Consider the following 22,080-nt stretch of genomic DNA (forward strand, 5'->3'; position numbering starts at 1 on the left):
TAGAGGTGTATTTCACACTGTTTATCCTCTTATTAAAGGGTTATTTCACACTGTTTACCCTTTTATTAAGAGCATATTTTACACTGTTTATCCTGTTACTAGAGGTGTATTTCACACTGTTTACCTTCTTATTAATGGGGTATTTCACACTGTTTATCCTGTTATTAGAGGGGTATTTCACACTGTTTATCCTGTTATTAGAGGCGTATTTCACACTGTTTATCCTGTTATTAGAGGGGTAATTCACACTGTTTACCCTGTTATTAAAAGGGCATTTCATACTGTTTTATCCTGTTATTAAAGGAGTACTTCACACTGTTTATCCTCTTATTAAAGGGGTATTTCTTTCTGTTTTTCCTGTCATTCGAAGGGTATTTCTCACTGTTTATCCTCTTATTAAAGGGGTATTTCTTTCTGTTTTTCCTGTCATTCGAATGGTGTTTCTCACTGTTTATCCTCTAATTAAACTGATTTTCTCACTGTTTATCCTGTTATCAGAGGGGTATTTCACACTGTTTATCCTCTTATTGAAGGGGTATTTCACAGTATTTACCCTGTTATTGAGAGGGTATTTCACACTGTTTATTATCTTATTAAAGGGGTATTTCTCACAGTTTTTCCTGTTATTAGAGGGGTATTTTGCACAGTTTACCCTGTTATTAAAGGTGTATTTCACACTGTTTGCCCTGTTATTCAAGGGGTACTTCGTACCATTTACCCTGTTATTAAAGAGGCATTTCACCCTGTTTACTGTTTATTTAAAGGGGTATTTCACACTGTTTACCCTCTTATTAAATGGGTATTTCACACTGTCTATCCTCTTATTAAAGGGGTATTTCACCCTGTTTACCTTTTATTAAAGGTGTATTTCACACTGTTGACCCTTTTATTAAAGGGGTATTTCACACTGTTTATCCTCTTATTAAAGGGGTATTTCACACTGTTTATCCTCTTATTAAAGGGGTATTTCACACTGTCTACCTTTTTATTAAGAGCCTATTTTACACTGTTTATCCTGTTACTAGAGGTGCATTTCACACTGTTTACCTTCTTATTAATGGGGTATTTCACACTGTTCATCCTGTTATTAGAGGGGTATTTCTCACTGTTTATCCTGTTATTAAAGGGGTGTTTCTCGCTATTTATCCTGTTATAAAAGGGTATTTTGAACTGTTTACCCTGTTTTTAAAAGAGTATTTTACATTGTTTACCCTGTTATTCCAGGGGTACTTCGCACTGTTTATCCTCTTATTAGAGGGGTATTTTGCACTGTTTACCCTGTTAATAAAGGTGTATTTCACACTGTTTGCCCTGTTATTCAAGGTGGTACTTCTTTACCCTGTTATTAAAGGGGTGTTTCACCCTGTTTATCTTTTATTAAAGGTGTATTTCACACTGTTGACTCTTTTATTAAAGGGGTATTTCACACAGTTTATCCTCTTATTAAAGGGGTATTTCACACTGTTTACCCTTTTATTAAGAGGGTATTTTACACTGTTTATCCTGTTACTAGAGGTGTATTTCACACTGTTTACCTTCTTATTAATGGGGTATTTCACACTGTTTATCCTGTTATTAGAGGGGTATTTCACACTGTTTATCCTGTTATTAGAGGAGTATTTCTCACTGTTTACCCTGTTATTAAAGAATTATTTCACACTGTTTATCCTGTTATTAGAGTTGTATTTCACACTGTTTACCCTCATATTAAAGGGGCATTTCTTTCTATTTATCCTATCATTCGAGGGGTATTTGTCACTTTTTATCCCATTATTAAAGAATTATTTCACACTGTTTATCCTGTTAATAAAGGGGTATTTCTCACTGTTTATCCTGTTATTAAAGGGTATTTCGCACTGTTTACCCTGTTATTAAATGGGTATATCACACTGTTTATTTTCTTATTAAAGGGGTATTTCTCACTGTTTATCCTGTAATTTGAGGAGTATTTTACACTGTTTATCCTGTTATTAAAGGGGTATTTCACACTGTTTATCCTCTTATTAAATGGGTATTTCACACTGTTTATCCTCTTATTAAAGGGGTATTTCACACTGTTTATCCTCTTATTAAATGGATATTTTACACTGTTTATCCTGTTAGTAAAGGTGTATTTCACACTGTTTACCCTGTTATTAAATGGGCATTTCACACTGTTTATTTTCTGATTAAAGGGGTATTTCTCACTGTTTATCCTGTAATTTGAGGGGTATTTTACACTGTTTATCCTGTTATTAAAGAGGTATTTCACACTGTTTATCCTCATTAAATGGGTATTTCACACTGTTGACCCTTTTATTAAAGGGGTATTTCGCACTGTTTATCCTGTTATTTGAGGGGTATTTTACACTGCTTATCCTGCTATTAAAGGGGTATTTCACACTGTTTATCATCTTATTAAATGGGTATTTCACACTGTTGACCCTTTTATAAAGAGGATATTTTGCATTGTTTATCCTGTTATTTGAGGGGTATTACAGACTGTTTATCCTCTTATTAAATGGGTATTTCACACTGTTTACCCTTTTATAAAGAGGATATTTTGCATTGTTTATCCTGTTATTAGAGGGGTATTTCACACTGTTTTCTGTGTTATTAAAGGGGTATTTCACACTGTTTTCCCTGTTATTAAAGGGGTATTTCACACTGTTTATCCTGTTATTCAAGTGGTACTTCGCACTGTTTACCCTGTTATTCAAGGGCTTTTTCACACTGTTTATCCTGTTATTAGAGGGGTATTTTGCACTGTTTACCCTGTTATTAAAGGTGTATTTGTCACTGTTTATCCTGTTATTAAAGGGGTATTTCTTTACCCTGTTATTAAAGGGGTATTTCACCCTGCTTACCTTTTATTAAAGGTGTATTTCACACTGTTGACCCTTTTATTAAAGGGGTATTTCACACTGTTTATCCTCTTATTGAAGGGGTATTTCACACTGTTTACCCTTTTATTAAGAGGGTATTTTACACTGTTTGTCCTGTTACCAGAGGTGTATTTCCACACTGTTTACCTTCTTATTAAAGGGGTATTTCACACTGTTCATCCTGTTATTAGAGGGTATTTAACACTGTTTATCCTGTGATTTAATCCTACACCTGTGTAGGGGCCCCAACAACCCCACTGCCTTGTGGGCGTCTCGGGAGAGACCAAGGCTAAGGGAGTAAACCCTAACAGAAAATCCGGAGCGGAACCCCGTAGGCGGTCATGTGTCACCTTTGGCATGTTTCCGGCAGTTCCTGCAGCCATACTGGTGCCAAACGTCGTGTCCTGCACTCCTTTGGACCCCACCAGAAAGGCCGAGAGGGGGGTTTTGACGACTGGGCAACTCTCAACCTCCATAAATTCGCCCAGGCATGCGCCATGGAGAGGTCACTCCATAGTTGCCTCACAGCGACTGAAACAACACGGAAGGCAGCAGTTACGGGTTATAAGTCCAGATAAATTGGCGTAGAAACTGGGCGCCACGGGTTGCCTTTGTCGGTGGGAGAGGTCATTGCACCTCACTGGACAGCTACCGCCCGCCTCAAACCGGGCAGCCCCCGGTCAATAAGGTTCTGTCCCGCCACAGTCTGCCTGCTTCAATGGGTGCTTGGAGCTCAGGGTCATTGCCCGAAAGGTGGACTGATACACCGCACCAAACAACATGAAAAAAGGAAAGAAGGTACCAGCCCTTCGCTTTGCAAGCTGGAACGTCAGAACTATGTGTCCTGGCCTGTCGGAAGACCTTACACAAATCAACGATTCTCGGAAGACCGCCATCATTAACAACGAGCTCAGTAGACTCAATGTGGACATTGCAGCACTTCAGGAGACTCGCCTCCCCGCGAGTGGCTCTCTAGCAGAGCAAGACTACACCTTCTTCTGGCAGGGCAGGGATCCTGAAGAACCAAGACAGCATGGAGTGGGCTTCGCCATCAGAAACTCCTTGCTCAGCATGATAGAGCCTCCCTCAAATGGCTCGGAACGCATACTGTCCATCCGACTGCTCACCACCTCTGTCCAGTACACCTACTCAGCATCTATGCTCCAACACTCTGTTCCGCACCTGAAGCTAAAGACCAGTTCTATGAACAACTCCATAACATCATTAGCAGCATCCCCAACACCGAACACCTATTCCTGCTGGGGGACTTTAATGCCAGGGTTGGGGCCGACCATGACTCATGGCCCTCCTGCCTTGGGCGCTATGGCGTTGGAAGGATGAATGAGAACGGGCAGAGACTGCTTGAGTTGTGTACCTATCATAACCTCTGCATCACCAACTCGTTCTTTCACACTAAACCCTGTCACCAGGTTTCATGGAGGCACCCAAGATCACGTCGTTGGCACCAGCTAGACCTCATTGTCACAAGGCGAGCCGCCTTAAACAGTGTTCAAATCACACGCAGCTTCCACAGTGCGGACTGCGACACCGACCACTCCCTGGTGTGCAGCAAGGTTAGACTCAGACCAAAGAAGTTGCATCATTCCAAGCAGAAGGGCCACCCGCGCATCAACACGAGCAGAATTTCTCACCCACAGCTGTTACAAAAATTTCTAAATTCACTTGTAACAGCCCTTCAAAACACTCCCACAGGGGATGCTGAGACCAAGTGGGCCCACATCAGAGACGCCATCTATGAGTCAGCTTTGACCACCTACGGCAAAAGTGCGAAGAGAAATGCAGACTGGTTTCAATCTCATAATGAAGAGCTGGAACCTGTCATAGCCGCTAAGCGCATTGCACTTTTGAACTACAAGAAAGCCCCCAGCGATTTAACATCCGCAGCACTTAAAGCAGCCAGAAGTACTGCACAAAGAACGGCTAGGCGTTGCGCAAACGACTACTGGCAACACCTATGCAGCCATATTCAGCTGGCCTCAGACACCGGAAACATCAGAGGAATGTATGATGGCATGAAGAGAGCTCTTGGGCCAACCATCAAGAAGATCACCCCCCTCAAATCTAAATCGGGGGACATAATCACTGACCAACGCAAACAGATGGACCGCTGGGTTGAGCACTACCTAGAACTGTACTCCAGGGAGAATGCTGTCACTGAGACTGCCCTCAATGCAGCCCAGCCTCTACCAGTCATGGATGAGCTGGACATACAGCCAACCAAATCGGAACTCAGTGATGCCATTGATTCCCTAGCCAGCGGAAAAGCCCCTGGGAAGGACAGCATTACCCCTGAAATAATCAAGAGTGCCAAGCCTGCTATACTCTCAGCACTACATGAACTGCTATGCCTGTGCTGGGACGAGGGAGCAGTACCCCAGGACATGCGCGATGCCAACATCATCACCCTCTATAAAAACAAAGGTGACCGCGGTGACTGCAACAACTACCGTGGAATCTCCCTGCTCAGCATAGTGGGGAAAGTCTTTGCTCGAGTCGCTCTGAACAGGCTCCAGAAGCTGGCCGAGCGCGTCTACCCTGAGGCACAGTGTGGCTTTCGTGCAGAGAGATCGACTATTGACATGCTGTTCTCCCTTCGTCAGATACAGGAGAAATGCCGTGAACAACAGATGCCCCTCTACATTGCTTTCATTGATCTCACCAAAGCCTTTGACCTCGTCAGCAGACGTGGTCTCTTCAGACTACTAGAAAAGATCGGATGTCCACCAAAGCTACTAAGTATCATCACCTCATTCCATGACAATATGAAAGGCACAATTCAACATGGTGGCTCCTCATCAGAGCCCTTTTCTATCCTGAGTGGTGTGAAACAGGGCTGTGTTCTCGCACCCACACTTTTTGGGATTTTCTTCTCCCTGCTGCTTTCACATGCGTTCAAATCCTCTGAAGAAGGAATTTTCCTCCACACAAGATCAGGGGGCAGGTTGTTCAACCTTGCCCGTCTAAGAGCGAAGTCCAAAGTACGGAAAGTCCTCATCAGAGAACTCCTCTTTGCTGACGATGCTGCTTTAACATCTCACACTGAAGAATGCCTGCAGAGTCTCATCGACAGGTTTGCGTCTGCCTGCAATGAATTTGGCCTAACCATCAGCCTCAAGAAAACGAACATCATGGGGCAGGATGTCAGAAATGCTCCATCCATCAATATTGGCGACCACGCTCTGGAAGTGGTTCAAGAGTTCACCTACCTAGGCTCAACTATCACCAGTAACCTGTCTCTAGATGCAGAAATCAACAAGCGCATGGGTAAGGCTTCCACTGCTATGTCCAGACTGGCCAAGAGAGTGTGGGAAAATGGCGCACTGACACGGAACACAAAAGTCCGAGTGTATCAGGCCTGTGTCCTCAGTACCTTGCTCTACGGCAGCGAGGCCTGGACAACGTATGCCAGCCAAGAGCGACGTCTCAATTCATTCCATCTTCGCTGCCTTCGGAGAATACTTGGCATCAGGTGGCAGGACTATATCTCCAACACAGAAGTCCTTGAAGCGGCCAACACCCCCAGCTTATACACACTACTGAGTCAGCGGCGCTTGAGATGGCTTGGCCATGTGAGCCGCATGGAAGATGGCAGGATCCCCAAAGACACATTGTACAGCGAGCTCGCCACTGGTATCAGACCCACCGGCCGTCCATGTCTCCGTTATAAAGACGTCTGCAAACGCGACATGAAATCGTGTGACATTGATCACAAGTCGTGGGAGTCAGTTGCCAGCATTCGCCAGAGCTGGCGGGCAGCCATAAAGACAGGGCTAAATTGTGGCGAGTCGAAGAGACTTAGTAGTTGGCAGGAAAAAAGACAGAGGCGCAAGGGGAGAGCCTACTGTGCAACAGCCCCAACAAACAAATTTCTCTGCAGCACCTGTGGAAGAGCCTGTCACTCCAGAATTGGCCTTTATAGCCACTCCAGGCGCTGCTTCACAAACCACTGACCACCTCCAGGCGCGTATCCATTGTCTCTCGAGATAAGGAGGCCCAAAAGGATTTAACACTGTTTATCCTGTGATTAAAGGGGTATTTCACACTGTTTATCCTGTTATTAGAGGGGTATTTCTCACTGTTTACCCTGTTATTCAAGGGGTATTTCACACTGTTTATCCTGTTATTAGAGGGGTATTTTGCACTGTTTACCCTGTTAATAAATGTCTATTTCACACTGTTTGCCCTGTTATTCAAGGGGTACTTCGTACTGTTTACCCTGTTATTAAAGGGGTATTTCACCCTGTTTTACCTTTTATTAAAGGTGTATTTCACACTGTTGACCCTTTTATTAAAGGGGTATTTCACACTGTTTATCCTCTTATTAAAGGGGTATTTCACACTGTCTACCTTTTTATTAAGAGCCTATTTTACACTGTTTATCCTGTTACTAGAGGTGCATTTCACACTGTTTACCTTCTTATTAATGGGGTATTTCACACTGTTCATCCTGTTATTAGAGGGGTATTTAACACTGTTTATCCTGTGATTAAAGGGGCATTTCACACTGTTTATCCTGTTATTAGAGGGGTATTTCTCACTGTTTACCCTGTTATTCAAGGGGTATTTCACACTGTTTATCCTGTTATTAGAGGGGTATTTTGCACTGTTTACCCTGTTAATAAATGTGTATTTCACACTGTTTGCCCTGTTATTCAAGGGGTATTTCACCCTGTTTACCTTTTATTAAAGGTGTATTTCACACTGTTGACCCTTTTATTAAAGGGGTATTTCACACTGTTTATCCTCTTATTAAAGGGTTATTTCACACTGTTTACCCTCTTATTAAGAGCCTATTTTACACTGTTTATCCTGTTACTAGAGGTGTATTTCACACTGTTTACCTTCTTATTAATGGGGTATTTCACTGTTTATCCTGTTATTAGAGGGGTATTTCACACTGTTTATCCTGTTATTAGAGGGGTATTTCACACTGTTTATCCTGTTATTAGAGGGGTAATTCACACTGTTTACCCTGTTATTAAAGAGCATTTCATACTGTTTATCCTGTTATTAAAGGAGTACTTCACACTGTTTATCCTCTTATTAAAGGGGTATTTCTTTCTGTTTTTCCTGTCATTCGAAGGGTATTTCTCACTGTTTATCCTCTTATTAAAGGGGTATTTCTTTCTGTTTTTCCTGTCATTCGAATGGTGTTTCTCACTATCCTCTAATTAAACTGATTTTCTCACTGTTTATCCTGTTATCAGAGGGGTATTTCACACTGTTTATCCTCTTATTGAAGGGGTATTTCACAGTATTTACCCTGTTATTGAGAGGGTATTTCACACTGTTTATTATCTTATTAAAGGGGTATTTCTCACAGTTTATCCTGTTATTAGAGGGGTATTTTGCACAGTTTACCCTGTTATTAAAGGTGTATTTCACACTGTTTGCCCTGTTATTCAAGGGGTACTTCGTACTGTTTACCCTGTTTATTAAAGGGGTATGTCACCCTGTTTACCTTTTATTAAAGGTGTATTTCACACTGTTGACCCTTTTATTAAAGGGGTATTTCACACTGTTTATCCTCTTATTAAAGGGTTATTTCACACTGTTTACCCTTTTATTAAGAGGGTATTTTACACTGTTTATCCTGTTACTAGAGGTGTATTTCACACTGTTTATCCTCTTATTAAAGGGTTATTTCACACTGTTTACCCTTTTATTAAGAGCATATTTTACACTGTTTATCCTGTTACTAGAGGTGTATTTCACACTGTTTACCTTCTTATTAATGGGGTATTTCACACTGTTTATCCTGTTATTAGAGGGGTATTTCACACTGTTTATCCTGTTATTAGAGGCGTATTTCACACTGTTTATCCTGTTATTAGAGGGGTAATTCACACTGTTTACCCTGTTATTAAAAGGGCATTTCATACTGTTTATCCTGTTATTAAAGGAGTACTTCACACTGTTTATCCTCTTATTAAAGGGGTATTTCTTTCTGTTTTTCCTGTCATTCGAAGGGTATTTCTCACTGTTTATCCTCTTATTAAAGGGGTATTTCTTTCTGTTTTTCCTGTCATTCGAATGGTGTTTCTCACTGTTTATCCTCTAATTAAACTGATTTTCTCACTGTTTATCCTGTTATCAGAGGGGTATTTCACACTGTTTATCCTCTTATTGAAGGGGTATTTCACAGTATTTACCCTGTTATTGAGAGGGTATTTCACACTGTTTATTATCTTATTAAAGGGGTATTTCTCACAGTTTTTCCTGTTATTAGAGGGGTATTTTGCACAGTTTACCCTGTTATTAAAGGTGTATTTCACACTGTTTGCCCTGTTATTCAAGGGGTACTTCGTACCATTTACCCTGTTATTAAAGAGGCATTTCACCCTGTTTACCGTTTATTTAAAGGGGTATTTCACACTGTTTACCCTCTTATTAAATGGGTATTTCACACTGTCTATCCTCTTATTAAAGGGGTATTTCACCCTGTTTACCTTTTATTAAAGGTGTATTTCACACTGTTGACCCTTTTATTAAAGGGGTATTTCACACTGTTTATCCTCTTATTAAAGGGGTATTTCACACTGTTTACCCTTTTATTAAGAGGGTATTTTACACTGTTTATCCTGTTACTAGAGGTGTATTTCACACTGTTTACCTTCTTATTAATGGGGTATTTCACACTGTTTATCCTGTTATTAAAGGGGTATTTCACATTGTTCATCCTGTTATTAGAGGGGTATTTAACACTGTTTATCCTGTGATTAAAGGGGTATTTCACACTGTTTATCCTGTTATTAGAGGGGTATTTCTCACTGTTTACCCTGTTATTCAAGGGGTATTTCACACTGTTTATCCTGTTATTAGAGGGGTATTTTGCACTGTTTACCCTGTTAATAAAGGTGTATTTCACACAGTTTGCCCTGTTATTCAAGGGGTACTTCGTACTGTTTACCCTGTTATTAAAGGGGTATTTCACCCTGTTTACCTTTTATTAAAGGTGTATTTTACACTGTTTATCCTGTTACTAGAGGTGTATTTCACACTGTTTATCTTCTTATTAATGGGGAATTTCACACTGTTCATCCTGTTATTAAAGGGGTATTTCACACTGTTCTTCCTGTTATTAGAGGAATATTTAACACTGTTTATCCTGTGGTTAAAGGGATATTTCACACTGTTTATCCTGTTATTCGAGGGTTAATTCACACTGTTTATCCTGTTATTAAAGGAGTATTTCACACTGTTTATCCTCTTATTAAAGGGGTATTTCTTTCTGTTTTTCCTGTCATTCGAACGGCATTTCTCACTGTTTATCCTGTTATCAGAGGGGTATTTCACACTGTTTATCTTCTTATTGAAGAGGTATTTCTCACAGTTTATCCTGTTATTTGAGTGGTATTTTACACTGCTTATCCTGATATTAAAGGGGTATTTCACACTGTTTATCGTCTTATTAAAGGGGTATTTCACACTGTTTACCATGTTATTAGTTATTTTGCTTTGTTTATCCTCTTAATAAAGGCGCATTTTTCCTGTTAATAAAAGGGTATTTCACACTGTTTACCTTTTATTGTAGGTGTATTTAATGCTTTTTACCCTGTTATGAGAGGGGTATTTCACAATGTTGACCCTGTTATTCGAGGGGTATTTCACAGTTTATCCTGTTCTTAGAGGGGTAATTCACACTGTTTTCCCTGTTATTAGAGGGGTATTTAACACTGTTTATCCTGTTATTAGAGGGGTATTTCACACTTTTTTCTCTGTTATTCAAGGGGTATTTCACACTGTTTTCCCTGTTATTAAAGGGGTATTTCAGACTGTTTATCCTGTTATTCAAGCGGTACTTCGCACTGTTTACCCTGTTATTCAAGGAGTATTTCACACTGTTTATCCTGTTATTAGAGGGGTATTTTGCACTGTTTACGCTGTTATTCAAAGGGTACTTCGTACTGTTTTCCCTGTTATTAAAGGGGTATTTCACCCTGTTTACCGTTTATTAAAGGTGTATTTCACACTGTTTACCTTTTTTTAAAGGGGTAATTCACACTGTTTTCCCTGTTATTAGAGGGGTATTTAACACTGTTTATCCTGTTATTAGAGGGGTATTTCACACTTTTTTACCCTGTTATTAAAGTGGTATTTCACACTGTTTACCTTTTATTGAAGGTGAATTTCATACTGTTTACCCTGTTATGTGACGGGAATTTTGCACTGGTTTATCCTGTTATTAGATGGGTATTTCTCACTGTTTTCTCTGTTAGTAAAGGGGTATTTCACACTGTTTTCCCTGTTATTAAAGGGGTATTTCACACAGTTTATCCTGTTATTCAAGCGGTACTTCGCACTGTTTACCCTGTTATTCAAGGTGTATTTCACACTGTTTATTCTGTTATTAGAGGGGTATTTTGCACTGTTTTCCCTGTTATTAAAGGTGTATTTCACACTGTTTGCCCTGTTATTCAAGGGGTACTTCGTACTGTTTACCCTGTTATTAAAGGGGTATTTCACCCTGTTTACCGTTTATTAAAGGTGTATTTCACACTGTTTACCCTTTTTTTAAAGGTGTATTTCACACTGTTTACCCTCTATTAAATGGGTATTTCACACTGTCTATCCTCTTATTAAAGGCATATTTCACATTGTTTACCCTGTTATAGAGAGGGTATATCACACTGTTTTCCCTGTTATTAAATGTGTATTTTACACTGTTCATCCTGTTATTAAAGAGTTATTTGACACTATTTATCCTGTTATTAAAGGGGTATTTCACACTGTTTATCCTCTTATTAAAGGGGTATTTCACACTGATCACCCGTTTATTAAGAGGGTATTTTACACTGTTTATCCTGTTACTAGAGGTGTATTTCACACTGTTCATCCTGTTATTAGAGGGGTATTTCACACTGTTTATCCTGTTATTAGAGGGGTATTTCAGGCTGTTTATCCTGTTATTAAAGAGTTATTTCACACTGTTTATCCTGTTATTAAAGGGGTATTTCACACTGTTTACCTTTTATTGAAGGTGTATTTCATGCAGTTTACCCTGTTATGAGAGGGGTATTTCACACTGGTTTATCCTGTTATTAGAGGGGTATTTCACACTGTTTATCCTGTTATTACAGGGGAATTTCACACTGTTTATCCTGTTATTAAAGAGTTATTTCTCACTGTTTATCCTGTTATTAAAGGGGTATTTCACACTGTTTATCCACTTATTATAGGGGTATTTAACACTGTTTATCCTCCTATTAGAGGGGTATTTCGCACTGTTTATCCTGTTATTAAAGGGGTATTTCACACTGTTTATCCACTTATTATAGGGGTATTTAACACTGTTTATCCTGTTATTAGAGGGGTATTTTTCACTGTTTATCCTGTTATTAAATGAGTATTTCAAACTGTTTATCCACTTATTATAGGGGTATTTAACACTGTTTATCCTGTTATTAGAGGGGTATTTCTCACTGTTTATCCTGTTATTAAAGGGGTATTTCTCACTGTTTATCCTGTTATTAGAGTTCTACTTCACACTGTTTACCCTCATATTAAAGTGGCATTTCTTTCTATTTATCCTATCATTCGAGGGGTATTTTATTTCACTGTTTATCCTGTTAATAAAGGGGTATTTCACACTGTTTACCTTTTATTGAAGGTGTATTTCATGCAGTTTACCCTGTTATGAGAGGGGTATTTCACACAGGTTTATCCTGTTATTGGAGGGGTATTTCTCACTGTTTACCCTGTTATTAAAAGAGTATTTTACATTGTATATCCTGTTATGAGAAGGGTATTTCACACTGTTTATCCTGTTATTAAAGGAGTATTTCACACTGTTTATCCTCTTATTATAGGGGTATTTAACACTGTTTATCCTGTTATTAGAGTTGTATTTCACACTGTTTACCCTCATATTAAAGGGGCATTTCTTTCTATTTATCCTATCATTCGAGGGGTATTTCTCACTTTTTATCCTGTTATTAAAGAATTATTTCACACTGTTTATCCTGTTAATAAAGGCGTATTTCAGACTGTTTATCCTGTCAATAAAGGGGTATTTCTCACTGTTTATCCTGTTATTAGAGTTGTATTTCACACTGTTTACACTCATATTAAAGGGGTATTTCTCTCTCTTTTATCCTGTTAAAAAAGGGGTATTTCTCACTGTTTATCCTGTTATTAAAGGGGTATTTCACACTGTTGATCCTGTTTTTAAAGAGTTATTTCACACTGTTTATCCTGTTATTAAAGGGTATTTCACACTGTTTACCTTTTATTGAAGGTGTATTTCATACTGTTTACCCTGTTATGTGAGGGGAATTTCACACTGGTTTATCCTGTTATTAGAGGGGTATTTCTCACTATTTATCCTGTTATAAAAGGGTATTTTGAACTGTTTACCCTGTTTTTAAAAGAGTATTTTACATTGTTTACCCTGTTATTCCAGGGGTACTTCGCACTGTTTACCCTGTTATTAGAGGGGTATTTTGCACTGTTTACCCTGTTGTTAAAGGTGTATTTCACACTGTTTGCCCCTTATTCAAGGGGTATTTCACACTGTTTTCCCTGTTATTAAAGGGGTATTTCACACAGTTTATCCTGTTATTCAAGCGGTACTTCGCACTGTTTACCCTGTTACTCAAGGTGTATTTCACACTGTTTATTCTGTTATTAGAGGGGTATTTTGCACTGTTTGCCCTGTTATTAAAGGTGTATTTCACACTGTTTGCCCTGTTATTCAAGGGGTACTTCGTACTGTTTACCCTGTTATTAAAGGGGTATTTCACCCTGTTTACCGTTTATTAAAGGTGTATTTCACACTGTTTACCCTTTTTTTAAAGGTGTATTTCACACTGTTTACCCTCTTATTAAATGGGTATTTCACACTGTCTATCCTCTTATTAAAGGGATATTTCACATTGTTTACCCTGTCATAGAGAGGGTATTTCACACTGTTTTCCCTGTTATTAAATGTGTATTTTACACTGTTCATCCTGTTATTAAAGAGTTATTTGACACTATTTATCCTGTTATTAAAGGGGTATTTCACACTGTTTATCCTCTTATTAAAGGGGTATTTCACACTGATCACCCGTTTATTAAGAGGGTATTTTACACTGTTTATCCTGTTACTAGAGGTGTATTTCACACTGTTTACCTTCTTATTAAAGGGGTATTTCACACTGTTTATCCTGTTATTAGAGGGGTATTTCACACTGTTTATCCTGTTATTAGAGGGGTATTTCAGGCTGTTTATCCTGTTATTAGAGGGGTATTTCACACTGTTTATCCTGTTATTAGAGGGGTATTTCACACTGTTTACCCTTTATTAAAGAGTTATTTCACACTGTTTATCCTGTTATTAAAGGGGTATTTCACACTGTTTACCTTTTATTGAAGGTGTATTTCATGCTGTTTACCCTGTTATGAGAGGGGTATTTCACACTGTTTACCCTGTTATTAAAGAGTTATTTCACACTGTTTATCCTGTTATTAAAGGGGTATTTCACACTGTTTACCTTTTATTGAAGGTGTATTTCATGCTGTTTACCCTGTTATTAGAGGGGTATTTCACACTGTTTATCCTGTTTTTAGAGGGGTATTTCACACTGTTTATCCTGTTATTAAAGAGTTATTTCACACTGTTTATCCTGTTATTGAAGGTGTATTTCATGCAGTTTACCCTGTGATGAGAGGGGTATTTCACACTGTTCATCCTGTTATTAGAAGGGTATTTCACACTATTTATCCTATTATTAGAGGGGCATTTCACACTGTTTATCCTGTTATTAAAGGAGTATTTCACACTGTTTATCCACTTATTATAGGGGTATTGTGCCTTGTGGGCGTCTCGGGAGAGACCAAGGCTAAGGGAGTAAACCCTAACAGAAAATCCGGAGCGGAACCCCGTAGGCGGTCATGTGTCACCTTTGGCATGTTTCCGGCAGTTCCTGCAGCCATACTGGTGCCAAACGTCGTGTCCTGCACTCCTTTGGACCCCACCAGAAAGGCCGAGAGGGGGGTTTTGACGACTGGGCAACTCTCAACCTCCATAAATTCGCCCAGGCATGCGCCATGGAGAGGTCACTCCATAGTTGCCTCACAGCGACTGAAACAACACGGAAGGCAGCAGTTACGGGTTATAAGTCCAGATAAATTGGCGTAGAAACTGGGCGCCACGGGTTGCCTTTGTCGGTGGGAGAGGTCATTGCACCTCACTGGACAGCTACCGCCCGCCTCAAACCGGGCAGCCCCCGGTCAATAAGGTTCTGTCCCGCCACAGTCTGCCTGCTTCAATGGGTGCTTGGAGCTCAGGGTCATTGCCCGAAAGGTGGACTGATACACCGCACCAAACAACATGAAAAAAGGAAAGAAGGTACCAGCCCTTCGCTTTGCAAGCTGGAACGTCAGAACTATGTGTCCTGGCCTGTCGGAAGACCTTACACAAATCAACGATTCTCGGCAGACCGCCATCATTAACAACGAGCTCAGTAGACTCAATATGGACATTGCAGCACTTCAGGAGACTCGCCTCCCCGCGAGTGGCTCTCTAGCAGAGCAAGACTACACCTTCTTCTGGCAGGGCAGGGATCCTGAAGAACCAAGACAGCATGGAGTGGGCTTCGCCATCAGAAACTCCTTGCTCAGCATGATAGAGCCTCCCTCAAATGGCTCGGAACGCATACTGTCCATCCGACTGCTCACCACCTCTGGTCCAGTACACCTACTCAGCATCTATGCTCCAACACTCTGTTCCGCACCTGAAGCTAAAGACCAGTTCTATGAACAACTCCATAACATCATTAGCAGCATCCCCAACACCGAACACCTATTCCTGCTGGGGGACTTTAATGCCAGGGTTGGGGCCGACCATGACTCATGGCCCTCCTGCCTTGGGCGCTATGGCGTTGGAAGGATGAATGAGGACGGGCAGAGACTGCTTGAGTTGTGTACCTATCATAACCTCTGCATCACCAACTCGTTCTTTCACACTAAACCCTGTCACCAGGTTTCATGGAGGCACCCAAGATCACGTCGTTGGCACCAGCTAGACCTCATTGTCACAAGGCGAGCCGCCTTAAACAGTGTTCAAATCACACGCAGCTTCCACAGTGCGGACTGCGACACCGACCACTCCCTGGTGTGCAGCAAGGTTAGACTCAGACCAAAGAAGTTGCATCATTCCAAGCAGAAGGGCCACCCGCGCATCAACACGAGCAGAATTTCTCACCCACAGCTGTTACAAAAATTTCTAAATTCACTTGTAACAGCCCTTCAAAACACTCCCACAGGGGATGCTGAGACCAAGTGGGCCCACATCAGAGACGCCATCTATGAGTCAGCTTTGACCACCTACGGCAAAAGTGCGAAGAGAAATGCAGACTGGTTTCAATCTCATAATGAAGAGCTGGAACCTGTTATAGCCGCTAAGCGCATTGCACTTTTGAACTACAAGAAAGCCCCCAGCGATTTAACATCCGCAGCACTTAAAGCAGCCAGAAGTACTGCACAAAGAACAGCTAGGCGTTGCGCAAACGACTACTGGCAACACCTATGCAGCCATATTCAGCTGGCCTCAGACACCGGAAACATCAGAGGAATGTATGATGGCATGAAGAGAGCTCTTGGGCCAACCATCAAGAAGATCACCCCCCTCAAATCTAAATCGGGGGACATAATCACTGACCAACGCAAACAGATGGACCGCTGGGTTGAGCACTACCTAGAACTGTACTCCAGGGAGAATGCTGTCACTGAGACTGCCCTCAATGCAGCCCAGCCTCTACCAGTCATGGATGAGCTGGACATACAGCCAACCAAATCGGAACTCAGTGATGCCATTGATTCCCTAGCCAGCGGAAAAGCCCCTGGGAAGGACAGCATTACCCCTGAAATAATCAAGAGTGCCAAGCCTGCTATACTCTCAGCACTACATGAACTGCTATGCCTGTGCTGGGACGAGGGAGCAGTACCCCAGGACATGCGCGATGCCAACATCATCACCCTCTATAAAAACAAAGGTGACCGCGGTGACTGCAACAACTACCGTGGAATCTCCCTGCTCAGCATAGTGGGGAAAGTCTTTGCTCGAGTCGCTCTGAACAGGCTCCAGAAGCTGGCCGAGCGCGTCTACCCTGAGGCACAGTGTGGCTTTCGTGCAGAGAGATCGACTATTGACATGCTGTTCTCCCTTCGTCAGATACAGGAGAAATGCCGTGAACAACAGATGCCCCTCTACATTGCTTTCATTGATCTCACCAAAGCCTTTGACCTCGTCAGCAGACGTGGTCTCTTCAGACTACTAGAAAAGATCGGATGTCCACCAAAGCTACTAAGTATCATCACCTCATTCCATGACAATATGAAAGGCACAATTCAACATGGTGGCTCCTCATCAGAGCCCTTTCCTATCCTGAGTGGTGTGAAACAGGGCTGTGTTCTCGCACCCACACTTTTTGGGATTTTCTTCTCCCTGCTGCTTTCACATGCGTTCAAATCCTCTGAAGAAGGAATTTTCCTCCACACAAGATCAGGGGGCAGGTTGTTCAACCTTGCCCGTCTAAGAGCGAAGTCCAAAGTACGGAAAGTCCTCATCAGAGAACTCCTCTTTGCTGACGATGCTGCTTTAACATCTCACACTGAAGAATGCCTGCAGAGTCTCATCGACAGGTTTGCGTCTGCCTGCAATGAATTTGGCCTAACCATCAGCCTCAAGAAAACGAACATCATGGGGCAGGATGTCAGAAATGCTCCATCCATCAATATTGGCGACCACGCTCTGGAAGTGGTTCAAGAGTTCACCTACCTAGGCTCAACTATCACCAGTAACCTGTCTCTAGATGCAGAAATCAACAAGCGCATGGGTAAGGTTTCCACTGCTATGTTCAGACTGGCCAAGAGAGTGTGGGAAAATGGCGCACTGACACGGAACACAAAAGTCCGAGTGTATCAGGCCTGTGTCCTCAGTACCTTGCTCTACGGCAGCGAGGCCTGGACAACGTATGCCAGCCAAGAGCGACGTCTCAATTCATTCCATCTTCGCTGCCTTCGGAGAATACTTGGCATCAGGTGGCAGGACTATATCTCCAACACAGAAGTCCTTGAAGCGGCCAACATCCCCAGCTTATACACACTACTGAGTCAGCGGCGCTTGAGATGGCTTGGCCATGTGAGCCGCATGGAAGATGGCAGGATCCCCAAAGACACATTGTACAGCGAGCTCGCCACTGGTATCAGACCCACCGGCCGTCCATGTCTCCGTTATAAAGACGTCTGCAAACGCGACATGAAATCGTGTGACATTGATCACAAGTCGTGGGAGTCAGTTGCCAGCATTCGCCAGAGCTGGCGGGCAGCCATAAAGACAGGGCTAAATTGTGGCGAGTCGAAGAGACTTAGCAGTTGGCAGGAAAAAAGACAGAGGCGCAAGGGGAGAGCCAACTGTGCAACAGCCCCAACAAACAAATTTCTCTGCAGCACCTGTGGAAGAGCCTGTCACTCCAGAATTGGCCTTTATAGCCACTCCAGGCGCTGCTTCACAAACCACTGACCACCTCCAGGCGCGTATCCATTGTCTCTCGAGATAAGGAGGCCCAAAAGAAAGAAAAAGAAGGGGTATTTAACACTGTTTATCCTGTTATTAGAGGGGTATTTCTCACTGTTTATCCTGTTATTAAAGGGGTATTTCTCACTGTTTATCCTGTTATTAGAGTTCTACTTCACACTGTTTACCCTCATATTAAAGTGACATTTCTTTCTATTTATCCTTACATTCGAGGGGTATTTTTTTTCTCACTTTTTATCCTGTTATTAAAGAATTATTTCACACTGTTTATCCTGTTAATAAAGGGGTATTTCACACTGTTTACCTTTTATTGAAGGTGTATTTCATGCAGCTTACCCTGTTATGAGAGGGGTATTTCACACTGTTTACCCTGTTATTAAAAGAGTATTTTACATTGTTCATTCTGTTATTAGAAAGGTATTTCACACTGTTTACCCTGTTATTAAAGGGGTATTTCACACTGTTTTTCCTCTTATTATAGGGGTATTTAACACTGTTTATCCTGTTATTAGAGGGGTATTTCTCACTGTTTATCCTCTTATTATAGGGTTATTTAACACTGTTTATCCTGTTATTAGAGTTGTATTTCACACTGTTTACCCTCATATTAAAGGGGCATTTCTTTCTATTTATCCTATCATTCGAGGGGTATTTCTCACTTTTTATCCTGTTATTAAAGGGGTATTTCTCACTGTTTATCCTGTTATTAAAGGGGTATTTCACACTGTTGATCCTGTTTTTAAAGTTATTTCACACTGTTTATCCTGTGATTAAAGGGGTATTTCACACTGTTTACCTTTTATTGAAGGTGTATTTCATACTGTTTACCCTGTGATGTGAGGGGAATTTCACACTGGTTTATCCTGTTATTAGAGGGGTATTTCTCACTATTTATCCTGTTATAAAAGGGTATTTTGAACTGTTTACCCTGTTTTTAAAAGAGTATTTTACATTGTTTACCCTGTTATTCCAGGGGTACTTCGCACTGTTTACCCTGTTATTAGAGGGGTATTTTGCACTGCTTACCCTGTTGTTAAAGGTGTATTTCACACTGTTTGCCCCTTATTCAAGGGGTATTTCACACTGTTTTCCCTGTTATTAAAGGGGTATTTCACACAGTTTATCCTGTTATTCAAGCGGTACTTCGCACTGTTTACCCTGTTATTCAAGGTGTATTTCACACTGTTTATTCTGTTATTAGAGGGGTATTTTGCACTGTTTGCCCTGTTATTAAAGGTGTATTTCACACTGTTTGCCCTGTTATTCAAGGGGTACTTCGTACTGTTTACCCTGTTATTAAAGGGGTATTTCACCCTGTTTACCGTTTATTAAAGGTGTATTTCACACTGTTTACCCTTTTTTAAAGTTGTATTTCACACTGTTTACCCTCTTATTAAATGGGTATTTCACACTGTCTATCCTCTTATTAAAGGGATATTTCACATTGTTTACCCTGTCATAGAGAGAGTATTTCACACTGTTTTCCCTGTTATTAAATGTGTATTTTACACTGTTCATCCTGTTATTAAAGAGTTATTTGACACTATTTATCCTGTTATTAAAGGGGTATTTCACACTGTTTATCCTCTTATTAAAGGGGTATTTCACACTGATCACCCGTTTATTAAGAGGGTATTTTACACTGTTTATCCTGTTACTAGAGGTGTATTTCACACTGTTTACCTTCTTATTAAAGGGGTATTTCACACTGTTTATCCTGTTATTAAAGGGGTATTTCACACTGTTCATCCTGTTATTAGAGGGGTATTTCACACTGTTTATCCTGTTATTAGAGGGGTATTTCAGGCTGTTTATCCTGTTATTAGAGGGGTATTTCACACTGTTTATCCTGTTAATAAAGGGGTATTTCACACTGTTTATCCTGTTATTAGAGGGGTATTTCACACTGTTTATCCTGTTATTAAAGAGTTATTTCACACTGTTTATCCTGTTATTAAAGGGGTATTTCACACTGTTTACCTTTTATTGAACGTGTATTTCATGCAGTTTACCCTGTTATGAGAGGGGTATTTCACACTGGTTTATCCTGTTATTAGAGGGGTATTTCACACTGTTTATCCTGTTATTAGAGGGGTATTTCACACTGTTTATCCTGTTATTAAAGAGTTATTTCACACTGTTTACCTTTTATTGAAGGGGTATTTCACACTGTTTACCTTTTATTGAAGGTGTATTTCATGCAGTTTACCCTGTGATGAGAGGGGTATTTCACACTGTTCATCCTGTTATTAGAAGGGTATTTCACACTATTTATCCTATTATTAGAGGGGCATTTCACACTGTTTATCCTGTTATTAAAGGAGTATTTCACACTGTTTATCCACTTATTATAGGGGTATTTAACACTGTTTATCCTGTTATTAGAGGGGTATTTCTCACTGTTTATCCTGTTATTAAAGGGGTATTTCTCACTGTTTATGCTGTTATTAGTGTTCTACTTCACACTGTTTACCCTCATATTAAAGTGACATTTCTTTCTATTTATCCTTACATTCGAGGGGTATTTTTTTTCTCACTTTTTATCCTGTTATTAAAGAATTATTTCACACTGTTTATCCTGTTAATAAAGGGGTATTTCACACTGTTTACCTTTTATTGAAGGTGTATTTCATGCAGTTTACCCTGTTATGAGAGGGGTATTTCACACTGCTTTATCCTGTTATTGGAGGGGTATTTCTCACTGTTTACCCTGTTATTAAAAGAGTATTTTACATTGTTCATCCTGTTATTAAAGGGTATTTCACACTGTTTACCCTGTTATTAAAAGAGTATTTTACATTGTTCATCCTGTTATTAGAAGGGTATTTCACACTGTTTACCCTGTTATTAAAGGGGTATTTCACACTGTTTATCCTCTTATTAAAGGGGCATTTCTTTCTATTTATCCTATCATTCGAGGGGTATTTCTCACTGTTTATCCTGTTATTAAAGAATTATTTCCCACTGTTTATCCTGTTAATAAAGGGGTATTTCTCACTGTTTATCCTGTTATTAAAGGGGTATTTCACACTGTTGATCCTGTTTTTAAAGAGTTATTTCACACTGTTTATCCTGTGATTAAAGGGGTATTTCACACTGTTTACCTTTTATTGAAGGTGTATTTCATACTGTTTACCCTGTTATGTGAGGGGAATTTCACACTGGTTTATCCTGTTATTAGAGGGGTATTTCTCACTATTTATCCTGTTATAAAAGGCTATTTTGAACTGTTTACCCTTTTTTTAAAAGAGTATTTTACATTGTTTACCCTGTTATTCCAGGGGTACTTCGCACTGTTTACCCTGTTATTAGAGGGGTATTTTGCACTGTTTACCCTGTTGTTAAAGGTGTATTTCACACTGTTTGCCCTGTTATTCAAGGGGTATTTCACACTGTTTTCCCTGTTATTAAAGGGGTATTTCACACAGTTTATCCTGTTGTTCAAGCGGTACTTCGCACTGTTTACCCTGTTACTCAAGGTGTATTTCACACTGTTTATTCTGTTATTAGAGGGGTATTTTGCACTGTTTGCCCTGTTATTAAAGGTGTATTTCACACTGTTTGCCCTGTTATTCAAGGGGTACTTCGTACTGTTTACCCTGTTATTAAAGGGGTATTTCACCCTGTTTACCGTTTATTAAAGGTGTATTTCACACTGTTTACCCTTTTTTAAAG

General features: G+C 40.4%; 1 protein-coding gene across 1 annotated transcript in view; it reads right to left on the reverse strand.

Moving 5' to 3' along the window:
• The window catches only part of LOC137350519 (homeobox protein 4-like), a 73,030-nt gene that overhangs the window by 30,031 nt on the left and 20,919 nt on the right, over positions 1–22,080 (reverse strand). The window lies entirely within an intron of this gene.

The sequence above is a fragment of the Heterodontus francisci genome, chromosome 35, assembly GCF_036365525.1.
Source record: "Heterodontus francisci isolate sHetFra1 chromosome 35, sHetFra1.hap1, whole genome shotgun sequence".
NCBI classification, from domain to species: Eukaryota; Metazoa; Chordata; class Chondrichthyes; order Heterodontiformes; family Heterodontidae; genus Heterodontus; species Heterodontus francisci.